General features: G+C 37.6%; 1 long non-coding RNA gene across 1 annotated transcript in view; it reads right to left on the reverse strand.

The window, feature by feature from the left end:
* Positions 1 to 7,518, reverse strand: part of LOC112485785 — a 21,844-nt gene extending 14,326 nt beyond the window's left edge. Inside the window, exons 1-2 of the long non-coding RNA XR_003048569.1 lie at positions 7,313 to 7,518; positions 912 to 1,028 (exon numbers count right to left, since the gene is read on the reverse strand). This is a non-coding gene — a long non-coding RNA (uncharacterized LOC112485785). The remainder of the gene's footprint in view (positions 1 to 911; positions 1,029 to 7,312) is intronic.
* Positions 7,519 to 10,140: the final 2,622 nt, after the last annotated feature.

Genomic DNA, 10,140 nt, shown 5'->3' on the forward strand with positions numbered 1-10,140 from the left:
GTAGTTTGGACAATCCCAAATATTCCAGAAGCTTAATAGGACACAGCTTTAAGTCTTTAATAAAGACTTCCTTGGGGATTGTGTTGTTATTTTTATTTGGTAGTTTAAATTGTATTGATTCATTTCTGTGGGAAATAATCCTAAACTGGAAGAGTGGGACCAGAGCATTCAGTCACTCACATGGAAGTTATAAATGTTTTCGTTTTCACAGAATCGTAAGCACTTATGAAACAAACAGGAAGTATTATTATGCTTTGCAAGCAGAAGAGCTAAAGGTCTCCTGTTCAAACTTTGGCCCTTCCAGAATCCCTGATCCGTCATTATTTTGTTTAACTTGGTGTAAGTCTTGATCTGGGATTATTATGCTTGCCTTTTCATTTTGGGTTGAGAATGGAAAGTCCAACAGTGGTTCCTAGTTAATACTTATATATGGTCTTTTAATTACCAGATCAGGCTAATTCATTCCTTTGGCCTTTAGCATTACAACTTCATTTTCAAACATTGGTTAAAATAACCAATGTACACACACACACATCCACAAAGACACAAACACGTTTAAAGAGGCAAACACGTGCTATAGTAGAAAAGGGAAGAAGTAGACTCTTTAATTACCTCATTCATAATATAAAGTGGCGAAGGAAGAGAAAACCAGGTCAGGATATAATAAATATAAAATTTAAATCCCTCAACTAATTTACTTTTTTATTGTACCAGCTAAAACCAATGAAAATAAACATGTATTACATTATGCTACACCATTATGGATTATTGTTAATATCTTGCTTCTAAATTTTTACAATTTTGGTATAATTTAAATCTGTGCATTAGCCTGGGTAGGGGGTTTTGCTTGAGGTAATTGACATTATATAGTCCAAAGCACAGAAAGAAGAACACATATTTATAATCTTTACCCATTTCCAAACAGAGAGGGATAATCGGACCAATTCTTCTATTGTGTGCCCTCTCTCTTCATGCAGAGTTTCCTTTGAAGTCAGAGGAAGCTGGAGGAGCCAAGGCTGAGAATGAGGCTGGAGAAAAACAATGAATATGATTAGCAGGTCAGATTCTCATAACCAGGTTTTATGCCACATTAACCATTGAGTTCCTGTACAGCAGAGCTTTTATTATTGTTTTTGCTTTCTGTATTTTTTTTTTTATTCCAAGATTACTAGTATAATTTTTAATAATGTACTGGAGATTTTTCTTAAGTATTTTCATTTGAACTTCCTAAGGCTAAATCAATGATCTGACCCCTCAAAAATATAAAGAAATAACTTAAAGAAAAAGTTGAAAACTTAAAAAGCATCATTTTTTGCTTATCCGAAAGTCTAGATGGCAAAAACACTGGCCAATTAAACTGTCCTCCAAAATGACTACAATGCAAAAAAGTCATAAAGTAAGTAAGGTTTACTCCTCATAAAGTGTTTTCTCTGTTTTCCCTTGCTTGCTTACCACCTTCAAAAAGGGATACAATACAGGCTTTCATTTATGTCACCTTGCTGAATTTCAGGCTCACTACTGCCACTTGGAAGTTTGTCGGCCCCTGCTTGTTACAAATCACAGAGAGCATGAGCGTGTGTGAATGGGTAGGATTTAAAGTTATGCAAACTTGTACAATGAAGGACTGAAGGTATGGCCAGCCATTTAACGTAAATGAACAAACAGTTGCACAAAGGCTCTCTTCAGTTTCCAAATTTCAAATAAGAGAAAAATGACTGAATTAGAATAGAACTAACAACTTGTCAGGCAGAGAAGCTATCTGAGAATAAGCCAAGTTTTTCATTCAATTTATATGTATGTTTGTGTGTATATGTGTATTTGAGAATACTATGATAATTATTACAGGTGCAAAGATAAATCACATGGTTCTTGAAACAACCAAAGTCATATGGGGGAGAAAGATGTCTTAATAAACAATTACAAAAAATATATATAACAAGCATCATAACATAAGTGTATTCTTAGTACTATAAGAGCATAGAGAAGGATGTTATTAATTCTTCCTGGAGTTTGGAAGGAAGTGCTGGGTTGGTTAATGATAGTTTCACAGAAAAGTTAATAACTAAATTGTGTCTTAAAAGATAAGCAGGCATTCACAAGCAGAAGAGGGAGGAGGGGTCATCCCAGGCAGAAAGAATAGCATGAATCCAAACCAGAGTATGTCTCATTCAGGGAATAAGTTGTTGAGTCTGACTGCAGTACATGGTGTACAGGCTGTATGGTAGAGTAAGAGTCTGCTATAATTGCGGTCCAATAACAAAGCCTTATATATTGTTAAAGAGTTGAGACTTCACCCAGGATATAGTGGAAAGTCACCAAAATGTTTAAGTAACATGATCAGAATTGTGCTTTAAAAGGTAGTTGGCATCAGTAGGGCAGAATGCTTAGAAAGTAACGAGAATAGAAAAATGGTCATCAGTTATAGTGAAGCTGAGAATTGAAAATGAGAGCCTTGGCTATAGTAATAAATTAAGGAGAGATTTTAGAGGGGAAAAAAATTTTAATTAGCAACCTCAATCTATACAAGTTTTCATACTATTAGATTTAGATCAGAGTGATATAGATGGAAAAAAGATTTTTCCAATATAGTTAATAGTAGGAGATGGTGTCTTAAGTCAGAATTACTAAAGCAGGGCCCAAGACTGAATTTTTCTGAAAATGGTTTATTAATAATTCAGAGTACTCTCCAGAGAAAGGGAGGAAGAAAAGCACAATAGGCCAAAGAAGATAGCCAAGGAGTATGTGGTCTCAGTTGAAAATTGGCTTTAGGTAGCCTGGTGCCTTGGGGAGCTCTGGAACATAAATTACACCACAGGGGTAGCCCCTCTTATACCCAGGGAGGGTAATTCCCAGATGAGTTGGCACTGTTCAGCTAAGGATAAATCTTTGGCAAGGGTGCAGCCATGAGCTGTTAGCAGCCAAACACTCACAGCAGCTGGGGAATGGGAGAGGTGCCAAATATAACCAACATTGCCCGTCCTTGGGCTGCTCAGACCCATTTGCTTCTTACATTAAGTTTATTCCATCGAGGCACGACTTCTCCAGGATTCTGGTTAGTCATATTTTCTGGGCTAATATATAAAAGAAAAGCTAGCAAAACAAACTACAGCTTCTCCTGCTGCAGTTTGCCTCAAGGCCATAACATGGGCCTTGTCTTTCTTCTTTATCCCCCTTTTAGATGCTTCCCCTCAGGGGCTAGTACTTCTGCAGGTCTAGGTATATTGCCTAGAGAGATAAACCACATGATCATCTCTAAGGCATCTGAGCACCTGATTACCATACCCTAATCAGATCATGGTTGCTCTACTTGTTCATTACAATTAAACAAGGCATGAGAATATGCCCCAATGAATTACCTGAGTGACAAACACATTGTTCCATGCCTTGATATGGTGCAGTATTGCTGTCTCTGTACAATACTCAGGTCAATTTTCCTGCTAATATCATAACTTTTGGGATACAGCTAGTCTACTGGCACGAGGAGCCCCAAATAATCTGGTAATAGTCATAGCTTTAAGTTTACTGAGACTATTGCAATATCCCCTAGTCGAAGTTTCCTCCCATTGGGACATAGGACCTATAGACTCACAAAACCTAAAGTTGTAGGAATGAGTCACTGGAAGTGATGATGAGTGGAATCCATGTTATATCCACCCTTTGGTTCCTGGACTCGTGAATTCTACCTGTTGGGAACAGAGCACCCTATAATATCCATTGGTTTAAAGTGTATACTGTACCCTGAAAGATGGTATCCAACCTTACACGGTATCATCTCCAAGCTGGTGCCTTAGTTATGCCAGAAGACCAGTTATGCAGTAGGACCAGTGAACACCATGGTTATATGCCCACTGCCATGCGTCTTTTGTCTTAAAGTGAGTTCCTTTGTCCAATCAACATGATGTTACACATATAGTGCACAAATACAATGATCTGCAGAATCTCCAGACAGTTCCAATTTCTTCAGACTATATTTTGAATGAGCTGGAGAATTAACAGAGCACTGAGACAAGACCTGACCACTGTTGTTCATCCATATCATTGTAAGCTATTTCTTTATCCTCCTTCCTGGTGGGTATTGAAAATAACGCTTTTGCCAGAATAATAACCTCATACCCTTGTATCCAGTTAACTTGCCCTGGTGCATATATCACATATGGCATAGTAGCCACCGTTGCAACTATACCTTGAATAAATTGGCAGTAGTCCAGTATCATTCACCATGATCCATCTAGTTTGTATATCACCTGGATTGATGAATTACATGGGAGTATGCATCCTTTAAATCTCTGAAAATGGTACTAAGTTGTGTAATTTCTCTCGGGATGTGATCGCTGATTTTGATTTACTAACTTGGCAGAAGAGATAGTTTCAAGGACTTCCATTTGGCTTTGCTAATACAATAGCTAATCAAGAAAGCAATGATAGAATTCTACCAATTCCTAATAGGTCCATTCCAATTATACATTCAAGGACTAGGTAAATGACAACTGGGTGAGTATGTAGAGGGAGTAGACACACCATGAAATAAATCTGGGTCAGGACTGCATTCACTTCCTGACATTTAAATATCCCACTCTAACAGTAGGCCCATGATGATGCTATCTTATATCTAACACTCCCAGAAAGATCTGAGTAACCCCTTTCCCCAGTGTACATTTTCTGAGTAAATAGTTCTTATCCTTTTGAAGAGGACTGGGGCGTCACACATTTGCTGTAATGTTGCAGTTTCTTTCCAGCATCTCCTTCAATCAATGTGTTCTGGATCTGAGAACTGGATCACGTCTGAAGACACAGCAAGAGATTAAGAACTTCCATTGTGTTACCTGACCTTGGCCCTTCGCTCATCTATTTTTTAAGTCTTATTTGATTACAAGTACAAATAATATCTTTGTTAGCTGCCCATTTGTCTTGCCCTTACACAAGGTGGCTATTTTCATAGATACTTTGTGACAGCCTCCGCCCCACCTGCAGAATAGACAATTCCAACCTTAATTCCTTTTGTGGTAATTGCACCAACTTTGCTTCTGACAATTAACGTGCTGCCCCGTTAATCTGTTAATCTGTAACCCTACCATCTCCATTGTCTCCGTGAACCCCAGCATTGCCTGATATCCCTGGCCTGAGAAGGACTAAACTGCTCCACTGTTGAATCACCCTCATCAGCAGATTCTGTTAATAAACAGAATATCTCTAAGCCCTCCTCCTGGGGAACCTAGTCAAATGTGAATTTTTAGCGTTACATAATGAGCCTATTTTTGCATGCCCTTTTTTAAAAAATAAAAATAAAATAAAAATCTGTTTCTTCCTTCCTCCACCATCTATTACTAAAGGGGTGAGATCTCTACTTCATTTCATGTGGGCCATCACACTTTCAAGCAAGTAAGAGCTGTCTTAGTCTTATATTAGACCTATCATCCTGGGTCTTGGTAAGGAGGTAAATTCTGTGTCAGAACAGAGTAACCCACAACAGCAAACTGTCCGTACAGCTTGATATTCTGCCCATCTTCAGATTCACTCTCAGGTTACTCTCTGGGCCTACATGTCAGCCAACTCCTGGAACGCTCTTGGTGTATAACTTAACTCCTCCCTTTTGTAGGCCATCACTTTCCTAGTCGGGATGTGCTGAGATATGTCCCAGATGATCAATCTGACTCCTACGAAGAAAAGTACAGACAGGTCCTGAAGATTGTCTTGTAAGAAACCTGCCACATCTAAGACATCTGTACAGTCTTCAAGAAAACGGCTCTCTTCTCCAACAAGAGAAAAGGGCCTCCTAGCCATTGCTGCAAGTCAGAAGTGTTCAGGGGAATATGTAGATTTAAGGTTCTCAGCTACCCAGACATCCATCCAAAACCTCAGCATTCACTCTTTTTTCTTCCATGGCCCTGAATTTGGACTTGTGTAGGCTGAGAGTATAGCTTTCTTTAAAGTTCCGCCATTTTTGCAGTTATGACAGTAACTATTTCTTTAAATCTGTCTTCTGTCTAGCTAAAAGAGGTGAGTGTCTCTTTAAATGCTTCTAATAAGTCTTTCTCACTCTTACAGTTTGCTTTAAATTCTAAATAATAGATCTGAGCCTCTGTGGCAAGCAGACACCAAGATGGCTCTCAATGAAACCTGCCCTCCCGGCACTCACACCATTGGATAATCCGTTGCCTTGAGTATGTGCTAGCCTTGTGACTTGCTTTTAAGCAACAGAATATAACAAAGGAGATGAGATGTAATTTTCACGATTAGGCTACATAAGATTGTCACTTCCTTCTTGCTAGCATAATCCATCTCTTGTCAGTTTTTTTTTTTTTTTTTTAATTCTTATTTATGCCTACAGCACCTGGTCTTCCTAGGTGGTCTCCCATCCAAGTACTAAGCAGGCCTGACCCTGCTTAGCTTCTCAGGTCAGATATCAGCCTTATTCAGAGTGGCATGGCCATAGACCATGGACTGTGGCTCCACTGGGACGTGAACCCAGGACCTTCTGTGCGTAAAGCAGACGTGCTAATTGCTACACTATGGAACCACATCCTATCTCTTGTCAGTTTTGAGGTATTAATCTGCCATTTCGGAGAGAGGACCATGTGGCAAGGAACTGAGGGTGACCATTAGGCAACCGCTCACAAGGAACTGAATCCTGTCAACGATCACATGAGCTTGAAAGTGGACACTTTCTCAGTCAAGTCTTACGATGAGAGTCCAGTCCTGGGTGACACCCAAATTGTAGCCCTCTAAAAGACTGTATATCAGAGGACCTGGTTTTGCCATCCCAGACTCCTGACCCATAGAAACAGGGAGATAGTAGGTATATGGTTTTTTTAGCTGCTAAGTTTGTGATAATTCAATAACTTCAGTATGAATAATGCATGTCGTTTGCTCTCTTCAATACATCAAAGATACTTAATTTTAATCACCCAAATCCATAGTCCTTATAGTTCCAATTTCCTTCAACTCCCAAAACTAGAGACATTGCACTAGCTAAGGTATCACTTTCTATCCACATCTCAACCCAGTTTACCATCATGAGTAAACATAGCCTGCTGTTGGCAAACATTTTTTGTAAAGGATAAGATAGTAAATATTTTAGGCTTTGCAAGCCATTCGGTATCTGTCTCAAATACTCAGCTCTGACAATACATAAATGAACGTGTTCAAATAAAACTTTATTTACAAAAAACAGTGAGCTGACTTTGTCCCACAAGCCATAGTTTGCTGAGTTGTAATCTTAACAATCACACTGCTATGGAATGTCAGGGACTAACAATACTGTACCTACCACCAGTGACAGGGGCCTCATTGCCATCTTCCTCCAGAATCCTACCTTAGATTCTGCTTCCTAGGTCCCCTTCCAGTACCAACCATCTTGGCTTGAGTTCCATAAAAGCAGAACTTAAAAAAAAGATTCTTATGAAAATAATTTATTAAGGGAGTGCTCTTAGGAAAAGTGGAAGGAAGGAAGTAGAAGCAGGCAAGAGAAGGAGCTAAGCAAGGATGTGTGTTCAGCTGAAAACCGTGGGAGCCTCGTTCCACAGGAAGCTCTGAAGTGCCAGAATTTAATCCACCCTTGCAACAAGGGGGGGTAAGCCTGGAAGGGTGACCTTTTATACTTCTTCTATCAGTTAATCATTGGCTGCTGGCTGCCCCAGTGGGAGAACATTCCAAACAAGGCAGTTTCACTTCTCAGAAGATGAGGTCAGCTGTTAGTAACCAACACTCACAGCAACTGGAGTATGGGTACTTCCCTATTCCTCCCCTGGGGCAATCCTTTTACCTCAATTAAACTTTTTTTAATAGCCTGGGAATATTTTCACTAATTTTTAAGGGATGGAAATGGGGTAGTTAAAATATAAAGAATATTAAAAAATGACGGACAATAATTTCTGTTGGTTTTTGTGATGCACTTTACAGGTGTTGCCGATTATCATTTTGCTTGGCCCATAACTAGAGCTAACATAGTCAAAGCAGATAGAATTGAATGACAGTTTGAGGAGCAATTAAGAGAAAGGTGGGCAGTACCAAGATGCAAAGCAAAAAGATCAAAGCTCTCTTATCATCTAGTGCTCACTATTACGTAGTATAATGGCAATCACCAACTGCTTCAGTTTTTAACCCATTCTATCCCATACTAGTTGTAGGAACTTGAGCAAGTTACCTAAAATTTTGTGTCTCAGTTTCCCATCTGTAAAATGAAGCTAATACTAGTATCAACCTCAGAAGGTCACTGTGGGGGAAAAATGTATGCATGGAAGTGTTTACAATGCTACTTGGTACATACTACACATTTAGTAAATGTTAGTTTTATTATTATTATTATTATTACTGGTGTAACATTTATTGTAATCATTAACTTATACATGGTTATATTTATTTTTTTACCAAGAAAACTTTTATTTATTTATTTTATTTATTGATTTTGAATATAGTTGAGATACAGTATTACATTAGTTATGTTCATTTCAGGTGTACAATATAGCAATTCAACATTTTTATTGTTATATACAAATGTTCCTTTTACCATGCATCCTTAATGGCACTGTGTTATGGGCTTTATTTCCTCTTAGTCCTGCACTTCAGGATACTAGAAAATAGAATTATATTAGTCCGCTGTTAAGCAAAAATCCAAGTCTTCTTGTTAGATCCCACGGGAAATTCTGCAGAGTCGTAATCTTGAGTCCTTTCTGTAGAGAAAGAGTTGAAAGTATCCTATGCTTCTAAGCAAGAATCGTGAAAAATTTTTTTCTCTATCCACATCTGAGGTAATAATTATCCTTTAGTAATAAAACTTCAAGAACCTACAATTTTTGGTAAAGTAGAAACACATAAAGTAGAAACACATATAGAAACACATAAAGAATATTGTTTATTGTATATTTATATACAATGCTTGAAGAGATTACAAGTTATCAACTTCTCAATTAATAAAATTACTTTTGAATTTATAATAATGTTCAGAGCACAAGATTCTGTACTTTGGACTCACCCGACATATAACTGATCCCCAATGTCTGTCTAGCATTTCTACTTCTCACTGAAGAATTGTAAGTGGAAGTACTTCATCAAACACTAAGAAAATGTATGCCAATGCTTTGGATAAGTCAAGTTGTCATTCTGCTCCATAAATATTTATTCTGCAGATGGTTTTTAAACCTACCAGTTTCCTTTTTATAAGGAAAAGTTAAGTTAGTGTATTTATTTTAGATTATATTACAGAACTTTTCAACAGTTAGGATTTTTAAAAACATTTATTCAATTTCTTTTTCTATTTAAAATCAGTGGCTCAAATTGAACAAATGATGTAGTAGGAATTTTCACACCGGTGAAAGATGGGTCTCACTTATTATGTCTTTTCCTTGGCAATATAAAACTCTGTTTTAAAAAAATTAGAAATCTTTCAAAATCCCATTCTTCAGAAAGAAAATGTTTAAAATCTATAAGCCATTGGACAGCAAACAGCTTTTGAAAGATAATTAAACCGGAGAACTAAGTTATTTTCAACCCAAATGTGATTATGTTTTTCTGGTTTAAAAAGTCATTCTTCAAAAAAAAAGCTTCATGCTTTTAATAAAGACTTAAGTATAATATAAGGAACAATTTGTGTCATGTGAATCAGCAAACACATTAGATATCAACACACTGCATTGTGTCTATTTGATTTAATCACCAAACACTCAGTGAGCAATGACTAGAGGCCAGGAACTATGACAGGTGCTAAGAATTCAAAAATGAAATGGTGGTTACTGCCTTCAGGGAACTCACAGTCTAATGCTGGCAACAGCCACTTTGGCAACTACCTATAACCCAATATGACAAGTGCTGTACTAGTAGCATCAGCTAAGAGTTATGGGAACAGGAAAAAAAAAATGTGACTGCCCAAATGTGGTTTAAAAATGAGAAATGCAATAAGAATTTTTTAAGACCCAAGAATTACAGAGTCAGTCAGTATATGAATTAAGATTAGCAAAAGACTTTGTGGGAACAAGTATAGAGGAATTTCTTAACTGTAACTTCCCAGGAAAAAACAAGAGTAAAAATATTTAGAGAGCCACAAGATTGTGAGCAATGTGCCTGTTTTAACATCTGAAGAATATTTTGACAGGACCTAAGTTGTGACTCTAATGACAGACAGACCTATTAATATCCTTGTAACTG

This window comes from Pteropus alecto, unplaced genomic scaffold, assembly GCF_000325575.1.
Source record: "Pteropus alecto unplaced genomic scaffold, ASM32557v1 scaffold25, whole genome shotgun sequence".
NCBI lineage: Eukaryota > Metazoa > Chordata > Mammalia > Chiroptera > Pteropodidae > Pteropus > Pteropus alecto.